The 26,997-nt window shown below is 41.9% G+C and overlaps 1 long non-coding RNA gene across 1 annotated transcript in view; it reads right to left on the bottom strand.

Moving 5' to 3' along the window:
* Positions 1 to 670: 670 nt before the first annotated feature.
* The window catches only part of LOC139077972 (uncharacterized), a 46,694-nt gene continuing 20,367 nt past the window's right edge, over positions 671 to 26,997 (bottom strand). Inside the window, exons 2-3 of the long non-coding RNA XR_011530646.1 lie at positions 17,554 to 17,692; positions 671 to 1,006 (exon numbers count right to left, since the gene is read on the bottom strand). This is a non-coding gene — a long non-coding RNA (uncharacterized lncRNA). The remainder of the gene's footprint in view (positions 1,007 to 17,553; positions 17,693 to 26,997) is intronic.

The following is a 26,997-nucleotide window of genomic DNA, read 5'->3' as shown; positions in this document are numbered from 1 at the left end:
GCACCAACAAGCCAGCACTCCCTCCAGGAGTCTGGGTCCCTACCAATGGGAGCCCCTCTTCCAAGCGTCTTAAGTATCTAACTTTTAGTAACTCCAACCTCTTCCTTTTGTTCCCAACCCCTAGGGGTGGTCCCTGTCACCTACAGTGTTACTCTATGACACACTCATGATATTATTTTTTGCCATTTCAGTTTTCCATTTAATAATTCCTCACACCTAATTAGCAATTCTTTGACCAAAATATCTCTGTTAAAATTACTGGTGTGATTACTCAATCCTAACAGGACCCTGACATAAATTCCCATAGCAAATCCTGCCTCTCAAAGGTGGGGCCCAGGAGCCCAGGACTTACTTGCTCAGTGGTCATGACAGCTCCAGCACAGGCCTGTGCCAGGGTGCCCAACTGTCCCTGTTTGTCTGGGACAACCCTGGTTTTAGCAATGTAAGTCCCACATCCCAGAAACTTGCTCTGTCCCAGGCAAACCATACTGTTGGTCATCCTACGTGTGGCCCATGTGTCACCAATCAGATGTACATTGCAATAATCAGAAAAGAATAATCCAAGGATTTTAGTTGTAATTCTTTGAAGTAGAAGTAAGATATATAGAAAAAAGTCTGTCACTCTTTTTTTTTTAACAGTTTTATTGAAATATAATTGACTTAAACCTGCATATATTTAATGTATACAATTAATGGCACACTTTATTGCTCAACAAAAATAGATATTACTCTTGAAGTATTGTAAGTATATTAAATCTTTGATGTAGGATCCTTGAGAATAAGACTCAAATTCTGTATGTGCTCTGTATCCCCAATGTGATTGTCTTAGTCTGCTCAGGCCGCCATAACAAAATCCCACAGGCTGGGTGGGTTACACCACAGACATTTATTTTCTCACAGTTCTGGAGGCTGGCAGTCCAAGATCAAGATGCTAGCAGTGTTGGCTTCTTCAGAGGCCTCTCTTCCTGGCTTGCAGACAGCTGCCTTCTCACACGGACTTTTCTCTCTGCAAATGTGGAAAGACAGAGATCTCTGGTGTCTCCTCCTCTTCTCATAGGACATCAGTCCTATCAGATCAGGGCCTCACTCCTAGGACCTCATTTAACCCTAATTACCTCCTGAAAGGCTCCGTCTCCAAATACAGTCACATAGGGCGATAGGGCTTCAATATATGAATTTTGGGAGGCACAATTTAATCCATAACGTTGATCATAAATGACTTGGGGAAGGATGAGAATGCTATCTAAAATCTGTGGGATTCTATCTTTAAATAGGTAGATATGAAATGATTCGGAAAAATCCTTATTTTTAAAACACAGTTTATTTTTTATTAATTTCAGCATATTAGACCTTATACCTTCTTCTCAATTCCATACGAAATAATTTCCTTTCTTCAGAGATTAGTTTGGGATCCATACCACTAACATATGAGTTGACGTCACTTGTCTGGAAGACTGATACAGTTTTCCAAAGACTGAATACGAAGCATTTTCCATATCCCTTAGCAGGTCTGAAGTAAACTTTAATGGCTTCATGTAACTTACAATCCTAATATCATGTGTTCAGAATGAATAGCATGGGCTTGCTTAGTCTGGCTGTGAATACCTGTCCTGAATGGTTCCTGAAATTACCAAAAAGTCTACTGTGGGAAATGCATTATTATGATTACACCCCTACTTCAAGTGCCATTATGTGGCATTTGTCAGTGTGAGGTGTCTCATTAATTAATTCTGCCTGAGCTTTCAAACATGTACCTAAGGCTACCATCAGCAGGAAAAAGGAAAACAACTTATCCCATGTAAAATGGGGATAATTTCCACCCATGCAGGTTTCATGAAGCTTAAAATGAAAATGCAGACACGCTAAAAGTGTTGGCACATTTAAATTGAAGGTAAATCTTGTGGTATATATTTTGCAAGTGAAAAGTGTGATGAAATTGAATTTCTGGCAAAGCAGGAGAAAGAATGATGGCCTAATCTTGATAATCTTGTTTTTCTTAAAGTTTAGGCTTTGCAAAGTTGCCATGGCAATCCAAGACAATTGAATCGCCCCAGGACTGAATGACTCATTAAGATGAGTGCAAAAAGTGAAGGTACTGGGCACATTGGAATCACAGCCCCAGGGCATTACCCAGTAGGAGATATGATTTGCCCCTTAAGGATGCCACTGCCCAGTGTATTACAAATAGAAAATTCTGACCACTATAAATGTCACAAATTTGATAGCTATTGTCTTGGTAGGGACAATTGCAACCCTATGATAAGACTTACAAAAGATCTAGGAGAGGAATGGCGCTCCATAGTCCCCTGTTCCATTCTCTTCGTGGGCCTTCTCCTGCCATTTGACCTTTTACTTCTCTGAATCATCTCATGGACTGTAAGTTTTATGAGGAAAAGGAATGTGTCTCTCTTCCCTGTTTCATTCATTTACTCAGACAACCAATAGATATTTTTGAGAACTGGTATGCCACAACTTGTTCTAGGAACAGGGACACTGCAGTGAGCAAAACAGCAAATTCCCTGACCTTGCAAAGCTTGCACTCTAATAAAGGAAGTAAATAACAAATAAACACATATGAAATACAAGTTCTTAAGCAATCTGGAGTGGAGTGAGTTGAGAGAGAATGATGAGGGTATTATTTCATTCAAGGTGAGTGGTCAGAGAAGACCTCACTGAGGAAGTGGGAGAGAGATGCACACAACGACGTGGAGGAAGAGCCTTCCAGGTAGACGGAAAACCAAGTGCAACGGTGCCAAGGTAGAAGCAGGCTCCAGAGGCTGAAGGCATAGCGAGAAGGCCAGTGCCATGTGAGAGCAAGAAGCAAGGAGAAGAACCATAGAAATAAGGTACAGAGGAGGTCAGAGAACTGACCACGTGGGGCTTTGAGGATCATGATAAAATTGGGTCTTATTCCAGTGGAGACAGGCAGCCCTTGTAGGCTTTCTACTGGCTGGAGATTAGCTTAAGGGTGGAGAAAGAAGACCCTCAAGAAGCTGTTGCAGGACCCCAAGCAAGAGGGGATTGTGGTCTGGAACGGAGAAGCAGTCATATTTGGGATATATTTTAAAGGTAGAGCCAATGGCATTGCTGATAAATTGGTGCAGGGATATGAGAAAAAGTAGGAATCAAAGAGGACTCCAAGGTTTGGGGCTTGAGCAACTAGATGGACAAAGATGCCATCTGCTGAGATGAGAAAAGCTGAGGAGGGATCTGGTTTGGATAGGGAGAAGAGAACCAGAATTTCTGTCTTGGAAATGTTTGGTTTGAGAGTCCTATTAATATCCAAGTAGAGCTATCAAGTGGGCAATTGAATATATATGACTGGAACTGGGGATATGTATTTATGAATCACAGAACTTAGAGGGCATTAAAGCCACAGAGTTGAGATGACCTAGATCAATGTCCACAAACAGTGGCTTACAGTCGACTCAGGACACCTCCCTGTCTTGATAAATACACACAGCCACGTCCATTTGCTCATGTATTGCCTGTGAACAGTTTCGCGCTGTCCTTGTGACAGAGACTGTGTGGCCCGCAAAAGTCTAAAATAGTTACTGTCTGGACATTTACAGAAAAAAATTTCCAACTCCTGACCTAGAGATGAGTAGAGTTGAAGAGAGGAAGTCTGAGGAGTGGGCTGGGGTAATCTTCCAAATCTAAGAAGTCAGGGAGAGCAGGAGGAAATAGAAGAAGAGATACAGAAGGAGCGGTGGTGAGGGAGCAGGAAAGCAGATTTTTTTTCACATTTGTGTCCTTCACACCTAGAACAAAGCCCGCCTGGGAAGGAGGCTCAATGAATATTGATGGATGTCAAACTAACAACAAATAAAATAACGCTACTAATGAAAAACTAAATTAAAACAACTTAAAACATTTTGTATTCCAGTCTGTCAAAACTGCAATATGATTCTGTGACAAAAGATTCTGAGGCTACCATCAGATTTTCAGAGAAAAAAATACGATTTTTTAAACTCGTATGTGAGCAAGAGGAAGACAGCAGTCTCCAGAGCCAATTTTCGATCTTCCAGATTTCCCTGTTGATCCTAAAAATAGGTTCTGTAGATTTTTATTGCAGGATCCAAAACAGAGACGAGACTGACCAAGATTAAAGGGCTCAGCCTAACCCTGCTCTTCGCATTCTTTCACTGGAGGAGATGGGCATTTCAAAAGCCAATTTGTGCGGTGTAATTTATTCCAGCTGCCCAGCGGAAATAAGTAATACTCTTGGGCCCTCTCGTATTGCAAGATTTTTTTTTTTAAAGCTGGACAAGCATTTCTCACACCTTTCAGGGCATTTCGTATCTAAGAGAAAAATCTGTCACCCTGGGAGGTATGCCCTCTACTTCCCAGGATCAGGCTTGTCACCAAATAGTCCGTGTGGCAGGTCACCTCTCCGTGCCTCCAGCTGATAGCTGTCCTGACAAGTAAGCCTTTGTGAGAGAAAGGATCAGTACGAAGGGGATCTCAGTCAGGGATGCCCGCAATATTTGACAAGCTTATTGGTACCCCATTCAGAACCATCAAACTTTCTATAAGATATAAGGAAATATATCGATATCAATAGTAATCATCGTCAGCCTACACTGAGCACACTTCTTGCTAAATTGTCTCAGGAAATCCTCACTATAGCTTTTGGAAGAGGGTTGTTTTCTTTTTATAAAGAAGGTAACTTGAGCTCAGACAAGCAGGGTAAACTTATTCACTATAACCCAACTGGTAACGTGAAGAGCCAGATGTTTTACTCCAAAGTTTTGTGGATATTTTTCTTTTTCACATTACCCCATGCTTCTGAAAAGCACACCCTGAGTTATCAATGGATTGAAAACAAATACAGACAGGGTTTCTCAGGACTGAATTAAACCATTTAGGCTCCCACTCAAAGCAGAGATTCCATTTCCTTCTGATTTCTGTTAAAAGATAAACTGAGGCACATTGAAATTTTCAAGAGTTTCTTTGAGTATACATCAATTCAAATGGGTCAGTGGCAAAGCAGAGGTGGTTAGGGGCATACCACCAATAGGGGCTAGGGGAGAGGATTTTACGAAGAAGATGTGGAAGCAAAGCAAGGAAGTGATTTGATTGGCTATAGCCTAAGTGGTTGCCTTACTAGGAAAAGCTTAGTTGGCTGTTTGTGATGACTGTTCTTAAATTTCACTTTCTCGGATGCGGGTGCATTGACTCGGCTTGGGTTTTGGTTTGCTTACGTAGGCCACTGAGGCATCAGAGCCACCTCAGTCTAATGGCCTCCTTGTTGAATTACTTTAATGCCAGCTTGTGTGGAGATAAAGTCACCCTCAAGTCACAAGATCTAATGCCAATAAATTCGATGGTAATTAACTTGGGTAGTTTTTGAGACCCAGACAAGCTGGCAATTCAGTTTGACTGCATAAGATCAAATAACGGTGGCTAATTTGAAAATCATGCGTGGTTACATTGATAAGCTTTTATTCTACTGAAATTCATGCCAAGTAAATATTATCAACCAAGAAACTTCAGGGTGCATTTTTTTAATCTTTACTAATTATTCTGTTTACTAAGCCAAAACCAAATTTCTTATCTAGAACAAGCACTTTCTAGAAAACATCTTGTACTCTGCAGTGTCTTTCATATGCAGGAAAAGATGTCTCACCTGATAGTCTTTGGCAAAACGTTTCGTCTTTCATCTGCAGGTTTAAATCCCACCATGCTGTTTTTTAATCATCATTTAACTTCTGTTCTTACTGTTTCGTTTATCCTGCAGTTCAGAGTGAAGCTGTGGGATCCTGCAAATAATATCCCCTAGTGTGTATTCATTTGAAAAAAAAACATAGGAAGAAAAATATCTCCTCATATTCTTAAAACTTGTAAACTATTCCAAGGTACCTACTTGCTCCCCAGCCTCCAGAAACGGCATTCGTACATCTGTCTTTCAACACAATAGATTTCCTTAACCGTTCATCACTTATTCACCACTTCCCAGTCAACAGCAGTTCAAGGAATGAAGTGTGGCTCTCTTCTCTCTTCTATCAGAAGACTTTTAGACTTTTGCTTTTTTTTTTTTTTTGGTGAAGAAGATTATTGGCCCTGAGCTAACATCTGTTGCCAATCTTCCTCTTTTTTTTTTCTCCTCAAAGCCCCAGTAATAGTTGTATATTCTATTTGTAAGTCATTCTAGTTCTTCTATGTGGGATGCCACCGCAGCATGGCTTGATGAGCAGTGCATAGGTCCACGCCCAGGATCCAAACTGGTGAATCCTGGGCTGCTGAAGCAGAGCACGCGAACTTAACCACTAAGCCATGGGGCCAGCCCCAGAAGACTTTTAGACTTTGGTTAAAATCATTATAATTCTATTAGACTTTATCAGGAATCTGTAATGTGCTTTGTACATGGATGGGTAATTTGGTGGATAAGAAATATGTATATATGTGTACATATATTTATATGTATGCACACATGCATATATGTATATATTGCTATAGACTGAATGTTCGTGTCCTTCCAAAATTCGTACGTTGAAACCTGATCCCCAATGTGATGGCATCAGGAGGTGGGGCATTTGGGAGATGATTAGGTCTTCATGAATGGGATTAGTGACCTTGTCAAAGAGACCCCAGCGAACTCCCTCCTCCCTTCTGCCTTGTGAGGACACAGTGAAAGGACAGCTGTCTATGCGCCAGGAAGCAGGCTCTCACCAGACACCAAATCTGCTGGTGCCTTAATTTTGGACTTAACTAGCCTCCAGAACTGTGAGGAAAAAAATGTCTGTTTATAAACCGCCCAGTCTATGGTACTTTTGTTATAGCAGCCCAAATGGACTAAGACAGAAATATGTATAATACATTACACTATACATATATATATATATATATATATATAGATCACAATTAAAATAGATATACAATAGGTTAAAATAATTTGAGATTGTAATACAGATGCTCAACTACTTCCATAACCTTGGCAAGAAAAAAAAAAAAAAACATATCTACTTTTCTGGAAAGTCATCTTCTTTGTAGCATTTAGCTGAAGTTGGAAGAGGTCTATCTATCCATGTACACTATGGTAAGCAGCATAATGGCCCCCCCAAAGATGTCCACACCCTAATTTGCAGAGGTAGTTAAATTTAGGATCTTGAGATAGGGAGATTATCCCGGATTATCTGGGAAGGCCCAGTATCATCACAAGTGTCTTTATAAGAGGGAGGCAAGAGGGTCAGATTCAAGGAGATGTGATGAGGAGAGCAGAGAAGAAAAAGTCAATGATGCAACAGAAGCAAAGAGCAGGATTGGAAGATACTCTGCTACTGACTTTGAAGGTGGAGGATGGGCCACAAGCCAAGGAATGTTGGCAGCCTCTAGACTCTAGGAAAGGCAAGGATTGGATTCTTCCCTGAGCCTCCAGAAGGAACATAGCCCTGCCAACTCTTTTTAGAATTCCAACCTCCAGAGCTTTGTGACAGTAAATTTGTGTTGTTTTGAGCCACTAAGTCTGTGGTAACTTGTTACAGCAGCCGCAGGAAACTAACACATCTACCAAATCAATTCTGATGATGAATGAAGTGACAAGTATCAGAGTCAGATTGTCAAAAAAGACTCAGGCATAAAAGGGAACAAACTTCCACTCACATCCATTGCTGCAAGCTGGTGTCTCGTGACCATTGGGGTTATTGTGTTATGTGGTAGCTTCATCCTTCTCGGGTTCTGCACGTGTTGGGCTATGTGTCTCAGAAGGAGGAGCCTATGAGTTTACCTGAAAGGAGAAATTCTTCCCAGGTCAATCACGTGAATAGAGGCAGGTCTTCAATGCCGTGAGCGCAGGAAAAGGAACCCTTGTGTCTCTCTTATCTGGACTCAGGTGACTAACCGAGGCAGTAGGGATCAAAGTGAGATTTCTCCTGTGGAATCGTGCCAGGGCCAGCAAAGGAGGGACCTTGCAAGTACAGTTTCTCCCAGGACCCCATGCCAGCAGAGGTGGTCTACAATCATGAGGGCCAATCACATTTTATAAATTCGTTTATCTTCTATCTCTTACCTATCATAAACTTAAAAAAAAAAGATTTTCTCAGGTAATCTATGGGACATTTACACAGGAGCTACACAGGGTATTTATGTGAGGAGTCAGCATCTCACATTAAGATGAGAATTTTAAAGGAAAGTCCAGCCTGACTGCAGAGACAGCAATTCAAGAGCAACCCCAATGAGAAAGGGGTTTTCAGGCATCCAGTCAGGCCGGGGAACCGGGTGCTCTTTCCCACCGGCTCATTTTCCTTCTTCTGACAGCCTTGGTGATGCCAGCTTTGTTTTTATTGAGAAGAGCAGCATTTCATGGTAGCACAATGAGTGCTCCAGGAGAGCAGGAAGCACAATCAGCATGGATTGAAAAACTGTTGAAGAGAATCAGGGAAATGTGAGCCAAGTCTGAAAAGATACAAGGATTTGGATAGGTAAAAGGCAGGAGGGAGAATGTTCTGGGCAGAGAGCTGCAGGTGAGTACAGAGAAGGCAGCAGGATGAACCCCGCTGTGTCTCTGGAGGCACTGGGCTGATTGGAGTGGGAATTAATGTAGGACCAGATGGGACTGTAAACTATTGCTAATAGGATGTGCAGAATCGAGCCATTCTCTCTTCCAGCAGTGAAACGATGTGATGACATTCATGTGCTAGGAAAGCAAAAGGAGGCTGAGAGAGAAAGATCATAGGGATTGGAACATAGGCCAATCTCAGAGGAAATGGCTGGCGCAGTAATTCAGTTATGAGAGTAAGGACTCCTAAGGCAAGCACGGTAGAGTGGGAACAGAGTAGAAGAAGGGATAAACCTGAGAAATATAATCAAGAAAATAAGCTAAAATTAGAAGTAGACTAGATGTAAGAAAAAATAGAAATAAATGGTGGTGACTTTGACCAAACATTATTTAGTAAAGTAGGTCTATTAGTTTGCTAGGGCTGCCATAACAAACGACCATAGATTGGGGGGCTTAAACAATAGAAATTTATTTTCTCACAGTTCTGCAGGCTAGAAGTCTGAGGTCCAGGGGCTGGCAGGGTCTGAAGCCTCTCTGCATGACTTGTAGACGGCTGTCTTCTCCCCGTGTGGTCACATGGTCTTCCCTCTGTAACTGTCTGTGTCCTAACCTCTTCTTCTTATAAGGACACCAGATGCCAATCTTATTGAATAGGGCCCACCCTAATGAACCTATTTTAAACTTATGGCCTCTTTAAAGACTCTGTCTCCAAATATAGTCACATTCTGAAGTACTGGGGGTTAGGACTCCAATATATGAATTTGGGGGAGACATAGCTCATAACAGTAAGATAGATTGGGGAGAGAGAGGGAGAAGATGATAAATTCACCTTTGAACATGTTGAATTAAGGGGATGTCAAGACAGCCTCCTAAAATTTCCTGCTATGAAGACATCTCAGTAGCAAATTTATTATCAATCCCCAAGTGATGATTCATTTGTTTTAGGAACTGTCCATGTAAATCAATGTTGGGAACTCTTGAAGTTGATTTTCTATGGATCCTTCAGCCCAGAGATGCTGCTAATTCTCTAGAACTCTGCACTTCATTTTATACCAGAATGCCTCCCAGCATGTTCCACAGACCATTAGTCCCACAAGATGCTCCGCAATAACAAGCTTTCTGGGGCCAAATAATTTGGGGAACCCTGCATGCTATGATGTCCTTCCTGGAGAACCACAGTGCACATTGATAAAGACATTGAAGTCTTTCAGCAAAGAAACAGCAGAATTAGTTGTGCCTAATCTGCACTCTCGATATGATTTGACCATGAAATCCTCTTTTCATATCCTGCAGAATAAATTTGTGTGAAAAGCTGCTCTTAGATCTATTTGGAAACTCATATTCTTGCCTTAGTCTCATAAATCACCCTCAAGATTAGGATTTTGAGTGTGACGTCAACTGGGCATGAAAAAGCTGCCTCATACCTGACAATAATGCTATCTACGGAGAGCACCAACATCATAGAACCTGTGGCAGGCAGAATAAGGTAATGGTGCCAGCTGTGCTCTATTACTTTATGTTGGCAGAATAATGGGCTCCCCAAGATGGCCATTTCCTAATCTGTGGAACCCGTGATATGTTATGTTATACGGCAAAGGAAATTTATTAAGATTGCTAATTATCTGACTTTGCGATAAAGACAGCATCCTGGATTATCCAGGCAGGTCCAATGTAATCACAATTCCCTTTAAATGGGTAAGAGAGCAGTAAAACGTCAGAACCAGAGAGATGGCAGCTTGAAAAGGACTCAACTATCCACTGCTGGCTTTGAAGGCAGAAGCAGGCCATGAGCCACCAAGTGCAGGTGGCCTCTAAGAGCTGGAAAAGGCAATAGATTCTTCCCCTAAGGCCTCCAGAAGGAACACAGCCTTGCTGACACCTCGCTTTTAGCCTAATGAGACCCATTTCAGACTTCTGACCTCCAGAGCTGTCAGAGAGTAAATTCATGTTCTTTTAAGCCACTAAATTTTTGGTAATTTGCTATGGGAGCAATAGAAAACTAATACAGAACCTCGCTAGGATCATTTAGATAGATCTTAAAAATTGTTACTTTCCAAGTGTACCATGCTTGCTACAGAAGTTACATCACAGCTAAATATAAGTGCTTACTATTCCTTTTGCATGCCAGTTATGTTTTAAATATTTATAATCCAATTTAGATTAAATGAGAGCAACACCAAGGCCATCCTAATTATCAGAGGTACTCTGTAGACCAGAGCACAGTATTTCTACAATTCGGGGATGGTTTATTCGTTAACTGGAGGTAATTTTCCAGAGCAAATCTGTATTTAACATTAAGATGAAAAATATCACACATCGACTGTGTGTACTTCATTTGATCCAGTCAAACCAGGGCTCAGTCACTTCTGCATTTGTCACTCCCCTTGCTGGGGCCAACAATAATAACTCAGTCAACAAATATTGATTGTGTTGCACCCACTACTTCCCAGATACCGTTCTAGGTGCTGCGATGGAGACAAGCAAACTCTCTGTTCCCGTGCAGCTTACATTCCTGTGGAAGCAGACAGTCCATGAAGGAGGTAGACAAATAACTAGGTAATATTTGCCTCTCAGGCAAAGCATGGTGTATTAGTTTCCTGGGGCTGCCATAACAAAGTAACACAACTGGGTGGCTTTAACGACAGAAATTTGTCTGAACTGTCTCACAGTTCTAAAGATACAAGTCTGAAATCAAGGTATTGGCAGGGTTGGTTCCTCCTGGAAGCTGTGAAAGAATCTATTCCATGGGCCGGCCCCATGGCATAGTGGTTAAGTTCAGCATGCTCTGCTTCAGCAGCCCAGGTTCACCAGTTCAGATCTCAGGTGTGGACCTACACCACTCATCAGTCATGGTGTGGCAGGTGACTCACATATAAAGCAGAGGAAGATTGACACAGATGTTAGCTCAGAGCTAATCTTCCTCAGCAAAAAAAAAAAAAAAAAAAAAAAGGAATCTATTCCATGCCTCTCCTCTAGCTTCTGGTAGCCTTGGATGTCCCTTGGCTTGCAGATGGCATTCTCCCTGTGTCTTCACATCATATTCCCTCTGCACATATTTCCCTTGTTTATAAGGACACCAGTCATATTGGATTAGGGCCCATCCTAATGACTGCAAGATGACTTGACATCTGCAAAGACTCTATTTCCAAATAAGGCCATTTGAAGTACCAGAAGTTAGGACTTCAACATCTTTGTGGGGCAGGGGAGACACAATTCAACCCATAACAGGTAAGTGGGAAGGCCCTGAAACCAACTAACTGAAGCACAGAGGCACCAGTTGAATCCTTAGGGATTTCTCCAGTCAGCCCTCCATGGTGTTATACTGGGAAAGCTACGGTTAAGTGTACCAGCTCCAGCTGTTTTACCAAGACTACTATTCATGTACTCATTCACACTCTCTCTGGCGTTAGGTTCTCTCAAGTTCTCAGAATCTTTTCTTCAAATTATTGAGAGGTGCTCACCTTCTCTTGATTTCACCATGACCCTAGAAGTGCGTAGTAACATTTAATCTGACCATCTTCCACCAGAGGCCAGTCTTATGCTCCCAGGTCATTCAGATCGCCATTGAGTTAGGCTTAGCCTAAATTATGGTTAGCATAAATTAGTTTTTCTTTGAGCATTTACAAATATTGTTTGGTCACCTCTGAAAATGAGAGACAATATAACCACAAGCACATATTTCTGTAGTGCTTTATAAGGCGCTTCCCCATAGGTATTTCACATTTAGTCTCCTCTAAACTCTATGAAATGTAAATTAACATCCTCATCTAATGAAGACAATTAGCCTCAAAGACATTCCCACCAACGACGGAGGTCACAAAGCTCCTCAGTGGTAAGTGTGTATTCAAATGCAGTTGGGACCATTTTGCTGCTAAAACGTGGCTTAAGATCATCTGTCTCTTGAAATTATTTGAAATTGGAAAAGATGGTCATGATGAAGGGTGAGAAAATTCAAGAATGTGATCCTACAACTTACAAGAGAAAATTTTCACCAAAATTATTCCTTCCTGGTGCATCACGTTCCCTGTAGGTGAAGTGAGCAATAACCGCTTCAGGACCCCAGCTCCCTCCTGACTGCACAGCTGATACATCTTTCTTCCCACGAGAGACGTGTTGTGATCAATATTTTCCTGAGCTGAACAACCCTGTTTTATCACAAAAGATCTAGCTTCTACCTTAATTCCATTTAGTTCACTTTCATTCTCCTCTTAGTCTGATTTTTTTTAAAAAAAAATATGTATCAAACAAAGTTTTCAAAAGGCAGATTATCATTCCCACATGGAGGGCCTCTCTAAATGGGCTTCAGAGAGAGCTTAATGCTGCCAGTCACTCAAAGGCTAACCGGTCAGTCGGTGATTATTCATTAAGAAAGAACATTGTGTGCTCTAAAGGAGGAAGAAAAGGCTCCCTTCTCATTAGAGTTCTACCCTGTTTTCTCCATGACCTTTGTTGGAACTTGCTAGGTGGCAGGACAGTGCCCGGGCTTCAGGCAAAAGGAGGAGAATACTTAGCATGAATAAGTCAAAGACTGCACCACCTCATCATGAAATCTCAGAGAGGAGAGCTTAATTCCGACGCTGGAAACTTTGTAAAGGTTAATAGAGGGGAAAGTCCACGGCCAGCAGACAGTCAAGTTCACACCTGGAGAGCGTGTGTGCTTACATTAACTGAGAAGAAAGCTCCGTCAAGCCACAGTGTGGAAGCCAGGAATCAAATCTCACATGATCCATGCTTCTTCGTTTCCTTGATTATCACCCAAGTTAAACACATCGTTTGGCTTGGTTGGCTACTCGGGGCACATTTGGATAAAATTATATGACTTTCTATAGTGAGAATTGCATTGGTTTCTCCATCAGTTTTTTGTGTCCTTCCATGTCATGCTAATAAAACATCCAAGAACTTCTGGCAAAGGGCCTATTTAGAAAGTTTTACAAACGGAAAACCTACTTGTTGTGAGCAAACATAACTGCATTGGGAAAATTTCAAAAATGGCTTCTAGGTTCCCTTTGAAATGGTACTAAGGGGCCAGTCCTGTGGCCGAGTGATTAAGTTCACATGCTCCGCTTGGTGGCCCAGGGTTTCACCAGTTCGGATCCTGGGCACGGACATGGCACCACCCATCAGGCCATGCTGAGGTGGCATCCCACATAGCACAACCAGAAGGACCAAGACTACAATGTACAACAATGATCTGGGGGCCTTCAGGGAGAAGAAGGAAAAGAAAGATATGATTGGCAACAGATGTTAGCTCAGGTGCCAATCTTTAAAACATAAATGGTACTAATAGGTGGTAGGAGATGCAATTTGTCAACTATTTAGGAAGGAAAGTTGATTGTGAGCCAAGAGCCATGACTTGCAAAGATCTCCCCAAATAGTGTGCAAATTATCATGATATTTGAACTTAGATCTCCAAAAAAAAAGCAGTGCCACCCAGTTAAACCTGAGACTTTAGAGAGCTAAGCTCTTAGGGATATCAGTTTTGAAGGGAATTTTTTCAACAGAACTAAGCATTAATTGTCACATCTCTGTAACTCTCTACAGATTACAAAGGACCCGTATGACATCCTCTGATTTCCCCCTCTCCATCCAACTCGAAAGGCAGCGATAACCAGGGCTATTGCTATCCCCATTTTATAGATTAGGAAACGGAGGCTCAAAAAGCCAGCACAATTTGCTTCCATTTCAGTGAGTAATGGACACAGTTGAGACTCATTCTTTGTCTAGACTACATTATAACTCACCAATTAAAAGATTCTCTTAGCAAAAGAACTATCACATGCTTTCTACATCATCTTAGTTCCATCAGTTAGCATTTAAACATTGATGATGCCCAAATCCGTACCTGTGGGCAGACCACAGACTGGTCTTACTACTGGATATCTAAACTTGAATATCCCACAAGCACCTCAAGTTCAGCTTGTTCAAAACTAAATGCACCACCAACAGGCTTCTTCTCATAACACCACCACTGGTGAAGGTAGACGCTGCAACTGTTGGAGGAACCTCCCAAGATTAGCCAAATGCAATCCATTCCATGAGCCTCTATCCATGGTCTCAGTATTTACAATTTGTAGCATTTATTCCATTCTGTATGTCCCCACATCCCAATGGGTGTTTACACGTGTCCCCCTCAATATTTTAAAATCTTTGAGGGCAGGGATTATGTACCTGTCACATGGTATGCATACCATGTATGTTTGCTGAAATGAACGTAACTTTTAGATTAGAAAGTCATTTTTTAATAAAGTCTTTATTTCAGAATAGTTTTAGATTTAGAGGAAAAGTACAAGGATAATACAGAGAGTCTTCATATGCCTCACCCAGTTTCTTCTATTATCTTACGTTAGTATGGTACATTTGTCACGATTAAGGAACCAGCACTTGTTACGATTAGCTAAATTCCATACTTTGTTCTGATTTCCTTAGTTTTCACCTAATGTCCTTTTTCTGTTCCAGAGTCCCATCCAGGATTCCACATTACAATTACTTGTCACATTTCCTTAAGCTCCTCTTGGCTGTGAGACTTTCTCAGACTTTCCTTGTTCTGATGACCTTGACAGTTTTAGGGAGTATTGGTCAGGTATTTTGTAGAATGTGCCTCAGTTGGGTTTGTCTGATGTTTTTCTCATGGCTAGACTGTTCTTAGGGGTTTGGGGAGGAAGATAGAAAAAGTAAAGTGCCATTCTCATCACCTGATATCAAGGGCACATACTATCAACATGACATCACTGTTGATGTTCACTTTGATCACCTGGCTGAGGTACTGACTCAGATTTTCCCACCATAAAGTTATTCTTCCTCCCCCATTTCCATACTGTACTCTGGAAAAATGTCTCTGTGAGTAGCCCACACATAAGAGGGGGGAGTTACGCTCCATTTCCTTGAGGGCAGAGTATCTACATGAATTATTTGAAATTCTGAACAGATTTGTCTCTTCTCTCCTATTTATTTATTTATTCAATTATTTATTTATGTCAGCACGGACTCATGGAATTTATTTTATACTTTGAGTTATAGTCCAATGCTCCTTTATTTATTTTCTCGCTCAACTGGTTCCAGCTTTGGCCACTGGGAATTCTCTCAGTTGGAAGAAGTCTCTTATTCATAAAAATAAAAATATCATTTATGAATGCAAGTTGGTTTCTACAATTTGAGAGAATAACATAGGCCATGTAATTTAGATGCTTAGGACTTGATTTTAATGATTTTAATGAACAATAGCATTTGGCTTTCTGTTGTTTCTTCATGCTTTCTCCCTCCTTTTCTCATTTTAACAGTTTTTAAAATATATAACCCTCACTTATCTTCATATTGTACCTAACTACTCCCCACATCCAGCTTGGCAAGATAATGAAGGATTTTTATCTCTATTCTGCAGAGGAGAAACTAAGATACACAACAGCTAAATGGCATGCCCCAAAGCTTTGCATGCCACACTGGGGAAATCCAATCTTTAATTCACCATGCCCAACCCTCCCGCAGAGAGCTTGGTCACCACTGCCTCCCTCCCTTCTCCAATTATGGTGGGCTTTGCAATCAACACAATCAACACGGTGGTTACCATGCCCTTTGCAAAGGCTGGAGCTCTCCAGCAAAGGTTAGCCAGTGTTTTGCAGTTCCTCTGGCCTCCTTTGCCTTCTTCTGCATGTAGAGCCCCGGAGAGCAGGAACATTTCAGCTGCTTCGCAGGACCACGTGGACTTCTCAACTCCCAGCTCCCCCAAGAAGCTTCATAAACAAGCTCCTTGCTTTTGCCCTGATCCCACAAGACTTTTATTCAACATCCAGTTGTCTGTTAGGTTTAGCTTTCCTCTCAAAACAAACAGGGCTCATTTCTCTTCTGAAAAGCTAAGCCCCATTAAGCCACTGTCCAAGACTGACGGGAGATGAGATTTTGAGCTCCCGGTCCTGTATTACACAGGGATTGAAAAGGAGAACAAAGAAGGAAGAAGGGACATGTGCGGTAAAACAAAAAGTGTCTGGCGTTCTATTCAGGGCTTTGCAGATAATTAGCTTAGTGCCCTCAGGCCACCCCCTCACTCCCTCTGGGCCTCAGTCTGTCCATCTGTAAAATGAAAACGTTGTGGAGATCAGAGCCTTTATAGCCTTGCAAATTAAAGCCTTCACAAAAAGAATTTCATTTTATACAAACACAACTGAAAGAAAAGTTTCACCAACCAGTACTTACCCTTTCTATATGTGGCTACTCATATTTTATCTTCTATTCCATATCACTTCTTTTAAACGTAGGTGGTTTGGGATGAGTGAAATTGATGCCCTGACCCATGAATGGATCATGGTCTGCAGTTCTAAAACTCCTTGGGCTAGATGGTATTTGAGATGCTGTTCAGCACTCACTCACCAAACTTCTAAGTCAGGGTTGGAATAAATGTGTATCATCAGAGCCACTAGGCTCATGCTATATTCCTGCCTACTTGTCCTGGATTTTGTCCTGACTCTGCATTAGCTGTGTGACCCGAAGAAAGGAACTCAACTTTCTGAGCCTCAGTGTTTTCATCTCTAAAACGGCCTGTTGTTAGAAGTACATTAGATAATGTAAAAGTAGCAATGCCTCAACATTTCATGGAAAATACACGGTGTTATTATTATTATTAAAGACTGGGGGAAAAATTCTTCTTATGTAGGACGAGGCCTCTTCCATGAGGAGGGAAGGCAAGGAGTGAAAACTTCCCAGTGAAGAGACTGAAGGGAACCAGGGAAATCCTGGTGCGCTTTTGGGCATAGCTCTGTCTGCTATGTCAGTTGGCTATGTCTTGAGGATGCTGTAGCCTATGTGGGTGCTGAGATGTAGACTCTAGATACCCCTCAACTATGTACATGAAGTGTCCATCAGATTCCAATAACAATATTAAATTTTATCATATAATTGGCTGTCATACCTTATAAAATGGAGAAATGTAGACTAAAATAAACAAGAGAGTCCCTTTCAAATCTTTTTACTTTGCCTGGAATCTCTCTTACGGTACTCCTCACTCTGTCCGCAGCCCTTTTTACACGTCCCCTTATGCGCCCATTCCAGGCCCATCAATAGCTCACCTTCAGGTTCTTCAGCCATCCAGAAGTGTTTTCTAGGAAGAGAACAGGTTGGTCCAACTGAGGCAATCAGGCCAGCTTGTCAGCAGGTGTCCTCTTTAAATAAAGTCTTCCACAAGGAAGGGGGATTGCTTTGACCCTCCTGAAACAACAATAAAAATAAGGGAAGATATTCCACCCTCCTCCCTTCTTTTAGAGCAATTACTTAGGAAACTTGTAAGTTCTTTCTCTCTCTTTGAAATACATGTAAATCTTTTTAAAAGCTAAATAGGCTTCTTAGCTTTAAGTGCCAGCAACGTCTTTCTCAAGGCCCTGGGAGCCATCTCTTTGAGATACGATCATCAATGGAGCTAAAGCCCCTATCTCCCTGTTTCTAAGGGGGGGGGGGGGGGTAGGAGCTTCCAAGAAGGGGCATTAGATCCAGAGCCTCTCCTCTCAGCCTGATATTGACACCCAGGAATGTGGCCAGGGAAAAACAAACAAGTGCAATGACTCAGCAGCCTGCTACAGGGAGCGAAAATCATGTGTCGGGAGATGACCCGGATTGTGAGTTAAAGGTCATCAGGACCCTTTGAGAACTTGAATTATATTCTGTCACTTATAAGCAAATGATAAGGACCCTGTCTTCTACCTTGCTGCTTTTCCAGACTTCTTCTTTGCCTGAGAGGGTGGCAGCATATCGTGGGGAATATTAGTAGCTAGGAAGGACTCATTTCAAAAGTGGGAGCAGATACAAAATGATGCCATATGGATCTAGAGGTAATGCTGGGATCAAATAGGGATTCAAGGTCTGGAAAAAGAGCAGCAGTGGGCAGCTAGGCCTGCCCTGGGTGGTGCCAGGCCCACGGGACAGTCATGGCAAACATCCATTGAATGCTACTTCTGTGAAATAGACTGTGCTAGGTGTTATTTGTCACGCCATGAGATAGAACAAAACTGTTATTAGTCCCATTTGACAGATGAGGACAGTAAAGCTTAGGCTCCTTAAGCAACTTGCCCCAAAGTCTTGCACCTGCTGCAGGTTGCAAATACAAAGCAGTGTTGTTCACCCCAACAGTTAAGGCAAAGGAAATTGGGAGAGACATACTAAATGGAAATTTTCTTGGCACTCTTAGAAAACAACAAAGTCAAGGATTTCCTGGAAAGCCTCTCCTGGCTTCCCGGCCGCTGTGGAACTGCAGAGCATATTCCAACTGTGAGGCCACGTCAACCCCACAGGCTCCATCAGAGCATCTTCCAGAGGACTCTTCAGTGTGCAATTCACATGAAAGACCTGCCGGTCTGGGAAGATCAAGGGATACTTTACATCTGAGACCTGGCAAGTGGTTCCTTTTCAGAAATACAGGAGGAAGAGGGTAAAGCTCCCAGAGAAGCAGTGCAGCATCTTTCAGAGTGCTGAGAGGATCAGATTAGGCCATGGAGGAAGTAAGTGAACTGGGGCAGGTGGCCCCCAGCTCGGAATTCTGTGGCCTGCCTTACTGTGTACCAGCTGCAATAAACAGACCCCACTAATCAGTGGCTGAAGTGCAGTTGAAGGGGTTTCTCATTCATAGGACAGTCCAGAGGTAAACAGTACGGGCGAGGAGGAGGCTCTGCTCCAAGGGCCTTCAGCCTGCAAGGGAGCCTGCGATCCTCAACAGAGTATGCTCAGCAAGTGGTGTGCTGGTAAAAGCTTCCAACCGGCTGCCAAAAACCAAAGCAAAATTTGTGATTTCTACCATTTGTCAGTTTCCATGGTATAAATCTTTTACCACGGCCAATGCCACACTACCCACAAGATGTCACTGAATGTAAAGCTGGAGGAGACATGCACATTGACTCTCATGCACCTTTCGAGCCACTCCAGCCCACTACTGCTCCCAGCTCTGTGTTCCAGGAAGCAGCTCTTGTTTCTGCCATTTCTCAGTCAGTGGAAAGGGAGTGAGGGAGAGTAACAGTAACATCTTCCTTATGAGATGTGATCCCAAAGCTCTGCTCATACCCCACTGGCTAAAACAGGGTCACACGGCAGCACCCAGCTGCAGAGAAGGCTTAGAAATGCAGTCATCTCTAGATGGAGGAGGTATTGCATGCACTCAGTCGAACCTTGAGAAAGAAAAGAAGGGAGGTGTATCGCCCTCATTTGGTTTAGCCCTAGATCCACCAAAATGACAAGTTTCTTCCCCTTCCCACCCCATGCCTCCAGCCCAGTGAAATTCTATGAATGTCTGCCATGGGATTGGAGAAGCCACACCATCTTCTGTCTTCTACCTAAGGAGTGAGGAATCCCAGGCTGAAATCAGCCTCATGGGTGGGATTATCAAATTCCTTAAACAAAGAAACATCCATTTAAACACTGGAAGCTTTCCTTAAATTCATGGAGGTGGGGAGATATGGCTGTGATTATATTGCGACAAATAACCAGGGGAAAACAACAAAAGTACAAACAAATATTGCTCCTAACCTGGATGCTGGATAAATCTACAATTGGATTACTTTTTAAGCCAATGGTTTTCCACTTTTATTCCCCATGTACTTCCATTTGATACTGTCGATGGACATTCATACAAAGTTATGGTTTCACTAGGTTGAGTTTATGTATCACTCATTTAACAAACTTTTTGAGCATGTATTATGTTCTGGGCTCTTAGCTGTGCCCCAGGGCCACAGTGATGAAAATAAGACCTCTACATCAAGCATTCGTACTGCCGTGTGAAGATTCAGTGTGCAAGAATCCAGCTAGTATAAAGTCATCAAGTCTGAGCAGAAATTCAAGTTAAAAAATTAATCAGGGGCTGGCCCAGTGGTGTAGTGGTTAAGTTCGTGAGCTCCACGTCAGTGACCCAGGGTTCACTATTTGGATCCTAGGCGTGGACCTACACACCACTCATCAAGCCATGCTGTGGTGGCATCCCACATACAAAATAGAGGAAGATTGGCACAGATGTTAGGTCAGTGAAAATCTTCCTCAAGCAAAAAGAGAAAGATTGGTGAGGCCAGCCTTGTGGCATAGGGATTAAGTTCGCACACTCCACTCCAGGGGCCTGGGGTTCACATGTTTGGATCTCGGGCACAGACCTACACACTACTTATCAAGCCGTGCTGTGGCAGTTGTCCCACATATAAAATAGAGGAAGATGGGCATGGATGTTAGCTCGGGGCTAATCTTCCTCAAGAAAAAAAGAGAGAGAGAAAGATTGACAACAGATGTTAGCTCAGGGCCAATCTTCTTCATCAAAAATAAATAAATAAAATAAAAAATTAGGGGCCGGCCTGGTGGTGCAGCGGTTAAGTTCACACATTCCAATTTGGCAGCCCAGGGTTCTCCAGTTCAGATCCTGGGTGCAGACATGGCACTGCTTGGCAAGCCATGCTGTGGCAGGCATCCCACATACAAAGTAGAGGAAGATGGGCATGGATGTTAGCTCAGGGCCAGTCTTCCTCAGGGAAAAGCGGAGGATTGGAAGCAGATGTTAGCTCAGGGCTAATCTTCCTCAAAACAAAACAAAAATAAATAATGAAATAAAAAATTGATCAATTTAGGCAATATATATTAAGGGTTTTTATAGCTAGTATATCCCAATTTAGGCTCCATTGACATTTGGTGGTTGTTAGCTGTTGAATGTTTGTGACCTCCCAAATCCATATGTTGAAATCCTAACCCCCAGTGTGATGGTATTAGGAGGTGGGGCCCTGAGGAGGTGATTAGATCATGAGGGTGGAGCCCTTCTGAATGGAATTAGTGCCCCTATAAGAGGAGACATGGCACTTCTTCCTCTCTCTCCTCTCCACTAGGTGAGGATACAATCAGATGAGCAACTTCTGAAAACCGGGTAGTGGATGCTCACCACACACCAGATCTGCAGGTACCTGGATCTCAGACTTCCAGCCTCCTGAACGGTAGGAAATAAATGTCTGTTGTTTAAGTCCCCCAGTGTATGGTAATTTGTTACAGCTGCCTGAACTGACTAAAACAAGTGTGTTTTTGTTGTCTATTTCTGAGTAACAAATTACCACAAACCTAACAGCTTAACACTAAATACATTTATTTTCTCACCGTTTCTCTGGATAGCTTGGTTTTCCACAAGGCTACAGCTAAGGTGTCAGTGAGGACTGGTCTCTCTCCTGAGGCTTGACTCCCCTTAGAAGGACCCCTTCTAAGCCTACACGGTTGTCAGCAACGAGCAGTTTCTCGTAGGCTTCCAGACTGAGGGCCACAGACTCCTGCTGGCTTCAGCCAGAGGCCACTCTCAGTTTCTTTGCACATGGCCCTATCCACAGGGCAGCCCACAGAGTGGCAGCCAGCTTCTTCAAAACTAACAAGAGAAAGAGAGACTTTCTAGCAAGACAGATATTACAATCCTTTATAATACAATCACATTTACCTAACAACGTACATTCTGTCACCTTTGTTGTATTGTGCTGCTTAGAAGCACGTCGCACGTCCCTCCCACTCTCAAAGGGTGGGGATTACCCAAGAGCGTGAATCCCAGAAGGAGGGGATTATGGGGGCCACCTTAGAGTCTGTCTCCCACAGGGTGGGACACTTATTCCTTGGGTGTTACTGTCTCCTATGCACAGGACATTGAGCATCCCTGGCCCCTGCACACCAAATACCATAGTGCCCCCCAATCATTGTGACAAACAAAACTGTCCCCATGCATTTTCAAATGCACATCACATGGCAGTATAGGCTGAGAAACACTGCAGCCTCTGGTTATCAAGTTGACCACAAAATTGCAAAATTTCTGTTTGTTTTGGATTTTAGGCATGTGACCAACAACTAACAAGAAAATAGGTCTTCATGTCCTCCCATCACCAGCAACATATCACCGTCAGATGGCATAACCCATCTACCCAGCAATGAGTTACAGTAAGTAAAGCCTAACTGGCAGGGAGACCTTTAATTAAAAGAAAGATATTTCTAAAAATAGATATTGCTTATTTCATTATGAAAAACATATTTTTTTCATGTAAATGAAACATAAAAGACAGTGGATTCAAAGAAATTTTAATTCACTAAACATCTACAAACCTAGACTGACCATTTTTCTGGTGAAAAGCCTCTGTAAACTTCTACTCAATCCTTTTGTAACTAAAGTATTCACTTCCCCCCGCGGCATGGCAGCACATTCGGTAGAGGACAGGTTTCAAGTCCCCAAAGGATAGACTTCATTTAATGTCTTTCCAAGCTCTCCTCACAATCATTGATACAAGAAAAGATAATTGTGTCCTTTTCCATTCTCATTACGCTCCAAGATTGTTCTGACAATGGATTTAGCCGATGCCTTTCAGAGCTCTCCTCAAAGATGCAATCAAGAGAAGAGGGCATCAAAGAATTGGGGGCATTTTTTGCAGTTGTTCATCCTTCATGATGAGATAAATTAAAAATAGAAAGAGACTCCAAATGAGATCTATTCTTGTCACCTTAAGATTCCTCTGGGACTCGGTTGCTAGTTAGAAAAGCCACCTTTCTGTGTTGAAATCTATTTCTGCACATGTTTAAGGTAAAAAAAAAAGGAGACAGGACCTCACGGCTGTTTGTAAAAGATAGTTGCCATATAAATACATTTCATATAAGTTTGGGAAATTTAGGACCATCTTCATTTCAGAAACTCTTAGAATCTCAGGCCTGACAATTCAATGTTAAGCAACAAGTCTTCTTCCTGGATAAGGTGACACACAGATTGAAAACTCAAGTTTGCAAAGCCTGATCTTTTAAGGACATTTCTCAAACTTTAGTGTGTGCACACATTGCTCCAAGATCTTGTTAAAATGCAGATTCCAATTCCCTAAGTCTGAGATGGGGCCTGAGATTCTGCATCTCAAACAAGCACCCAGGTGATGCTAATGCTCCTGGTGAGGGCTGAGATTAGGGTGAGGAAAGAGAGGCACTTGCCTCGAGCACAAAATTTAAGGAGATGCCCAAAACCTCAGTGATCAAAATAATCTTTTAATGCAATATTTTAAAAAATCAAAAGGAATTTTAAAATATCCATGTTTGAAATATATCAAAAATTTTAACAAAGACAGGCTGTTATTTGCTCTACAGCCTTACACTATCATGCAACAGGAACAGTTATTTGCAACCCATACAGCCTCGCAGACACCACCACACACATTAACGAGGGATAACCATGGTGTGGGAACAGATTAGGCATGGCAGGGCTTTATATAGCCCATAATCTTTTTTTTTTATTGCACATATTTTATTAACATTTTCTACTTGGTTTGAACTGTGGTAGGATATTTGATAAGTATATTTTCATATTGATAAGTATATACAGGGGAACATTTTTTCTTTTTCCTCAGGCTCCAATATGGCTCATCAGGTCATTGCTGCTGGTCTCAGGTCACACTGGAGCAGCAAAGCTCTCATGGCTGTCTTAGCAAAGAGCTTTACTCTCCATCTACATGTGAGGCCTAGCTACTCAATGTGTCGTCACCTAGCCAGCTGCATCGACATCATCGGGGAGCTTTGTAGAAATGCAGACTATTTGGACCCCTCTCTGGAACTTCAGAATCAGAATCTGCTTTTTAACATGATCTACAGATGATTTTATGCATGATAAAATCTGAGAAGCATGGCTTTATGAATTTCCAATCTCTTTCATCAAGATTGTGAGCTCTTATGTCTCTGCCCCTTGCATACGCCCTCTCAGTAGTTCAGGGCCTCTGTATTTGGGTGGGTTTCTGCATGTCTTAGGTAAAAAAGAAAGCAAACATTTATTCTTGCAGTATCCTTATATATTTTATATTCCTTATTGTATTTCTGAGCCAACAATGATAAACAGCCTCTAGAAAGAATCCCATTCTCCTGTGGAAAGAAGAGAAGGAATAAAAAATGAGCAGGCTTTATGGCCACAGGAATGTTTGATGTCTGCCCAGCACCAACTGTTCTCGTGTAGAGAGATGGATAATTTTTCAAGAAGCATGTCAGGATTGACTGCATTAACCTTGAAACATCGGGCCCTCTGGGTTGTAAATTTCTGCCATCTCACTGGTGAGGCTTTTTGAAAGAGAAGAGAGAAGACACAAAGAGTGAGCGTGGAGGGAAATAATCCTGCCTCACAAGCAAAGAGGAGCGTCTCCTCTGAAACTAAATCTTGGGCAGTCTCATAGCCAAAAATTGCATTTATCTCTACCTGTCTCCTGAATGAAATACATACATTCACTAAGTAGAAAGATAATAATCTACTACTCCATCCAGGAAAACATGTCTTACTAGAAAAGTTTAACATAAAAACACATTTACTCCTTTTCACCAGTGAGGAACAAGAGTTCTAAAGAATTAAGCATCTTGAAAATCATGGAATAGAATTTTAGCATTGAAGAATCCTTAGATAGCAATTTTCCCATGATTATTTACAATCCAGGAATCTCCTAAAACAAAATCTTAGTTTTCCATTATAGAGGATCAATATGTTTTTAGAATTCATTGAGAAAGGTGCTATTCCAACAGCGAGATGTAATATTATACTGACTCTTCAATCTGTATTTAGAGGACTCGCCACAATGACGCCAGGTAAATAGTTAAAGGGATGGGAGCAGAGGAGAGAAATAAAACTCAATATAGAACTGAGGAGGTGCGGGGACACGTGAAGTTGATGAAGTCTTAGATACAGTCTATTTCTCCCGATAATGAAGTAACAAATATTGATGAAAAATTAATTTCATGTTACATAATGTGTCCCCCAAAGCCACAACTCAATTGGTGCACAAATTTTAGAGACCCGCCCCCCCCCCCCAGCCATTGCACTTGACATAAACTGGTCCATAAAATTTAATATCAGAATGTAAGAAAATGTTAACTGATTTACAGTAACATGAAAGGAATCACCTTCCATTTAAATAGCTATCTCACAAGGAGGGGTTAAATCTCAGAAACCACAGCCGAAAAATATCATTTTCTTTTGACTGTCTAGGTCACTAGTGGCACCGTTCAGTAGCTCCACATTTTAGTCCTATGAAATCCACTTTTCCCCTCCAGTGTTCTTTCCTTTTATTGCCTTGCATAGGCCACTCAGTTTGCCTTGTCTGATATTTGCTTTGACTGTTATCCACTTCATTTCTGCCCATACCTTCCTGCTGTGTTTTGTTTTGTTTTATTTGGTGCTTGCTGAAGGAGTTGGATTGACAGCCCAAGAGACCAAAATCCTCTGTTTATCCAGAGAAAAAGTAAAGAGAAAAGCAATGAGACTCTGAGCTTCTCTGACACCCAGCACGCCCTCAGTCTTACTGCTGAGCCCCCAGCTATCAGAAAGCTCGTCCACTGGGCATTCTGTTGTTATCCCTCAAGGTCTTGGTGACCTGTGGGGCAAGGCACTGTGCTCACTTCGAGGGAACTACCTAACGTCTTGGCATTTAATGTGGGTGGTACGTGAAATCTGCAAGAAGGTGTAGAACACATTGGTCTCTTAGCTGTCTCATTTCTTCCCCCCAAACCACAGTGAATTTGGCACAGCTTGGGTATCAGGCTTTCAAAGCTCTGTGTGTGTGCATGTGCACAGGTATGCCTATGGTTGTATATGTACCTGTAGTGAATTCTCAAACTTTCCATGTATTCTATGACCTGTGGATCTTGTTAAATTTCAGACTCTAATTTGAATGATCTAATATGTGGCCTGAAATTCTGCATTTCTAGTAAGTTCTTAGGTGATGCCTGTGCTGCTAGTCCAGGGACCACATTTTGAGTGACAAGGTTTATACATTGGGAAAAGACCAAAAGTACTTGCCACCAATCAAGTTCCTCCCTCAATTATTTCCAGAGTTGGTTTCGTAATAGAAATAAAGAGATTACTTTGATATGTAAGCCACTAAATCCCTCCAGAGTGAACATCATTGCCCTCGGCATCAGTTCATTTCATCATGATGACAAACATGGATGGGATAAGGAATCCACGATTTGGGAAGAATCCGTGTTTGCCTAATAAACACTCTATTATGTATAAAGCACTGGACTAGGAGTATTAGACCCACACAGCTTGTAGAGTATAGGATGCTCAGACCCTGCCCTCATCCTTGAACTTGAGCTATCTGTTAATTGGTACAAGCCCTCTCGGCTGGTTGGAAGCGTGCCCTAGGAGTCTCCAGGTGACATGAATTATTTATTACGCCACCCTCAGCTGGAAACTAGATCAAATTTTATTCTCCAAACAACTGTGTCTTTTTGTCTGCTTTAATCATAATGGTTGACCTTAATATGCTACCATTTTAAACAACAATAAAAAATATGCATAGATTTTTTTCTCGAATAGCTGGAAATGACTCTTGTCCAATAACTAAAGGTTAATCTTTAACTTTGGGAGAATTCAAAGCCTCGTGTACTAGTCTATTCTAAAGGCAAAATCCTAGAGCACCTGCTTATATAAAGATGTGACAAGGTCTGTATTAGCACTCCCTAGTCAAAATTATAAACTTATTTCCTCATAATTGTCGGCCATGACAGAAAGTTTGATGCACAACAAA

This window comes from Equus przewalskii, chromosome 20, assembly GCF_037783145.1.
Source record: "Equus przewalskii isolate Varuska chromosome 20, EquPr2, whole genome shotgun sequence".
NCBI classification, from domain to species: domain Eukaryota; kingdom Metazoa; phylum Chordata; class Mammalia; order Perissodactyla; family Equidae; genus Equus; species Equus przewalskii.
Note: the sequence above shows the minus strand (reverse complement) of the source record. Positions and strands in the feature narration are given on the sequence as shown.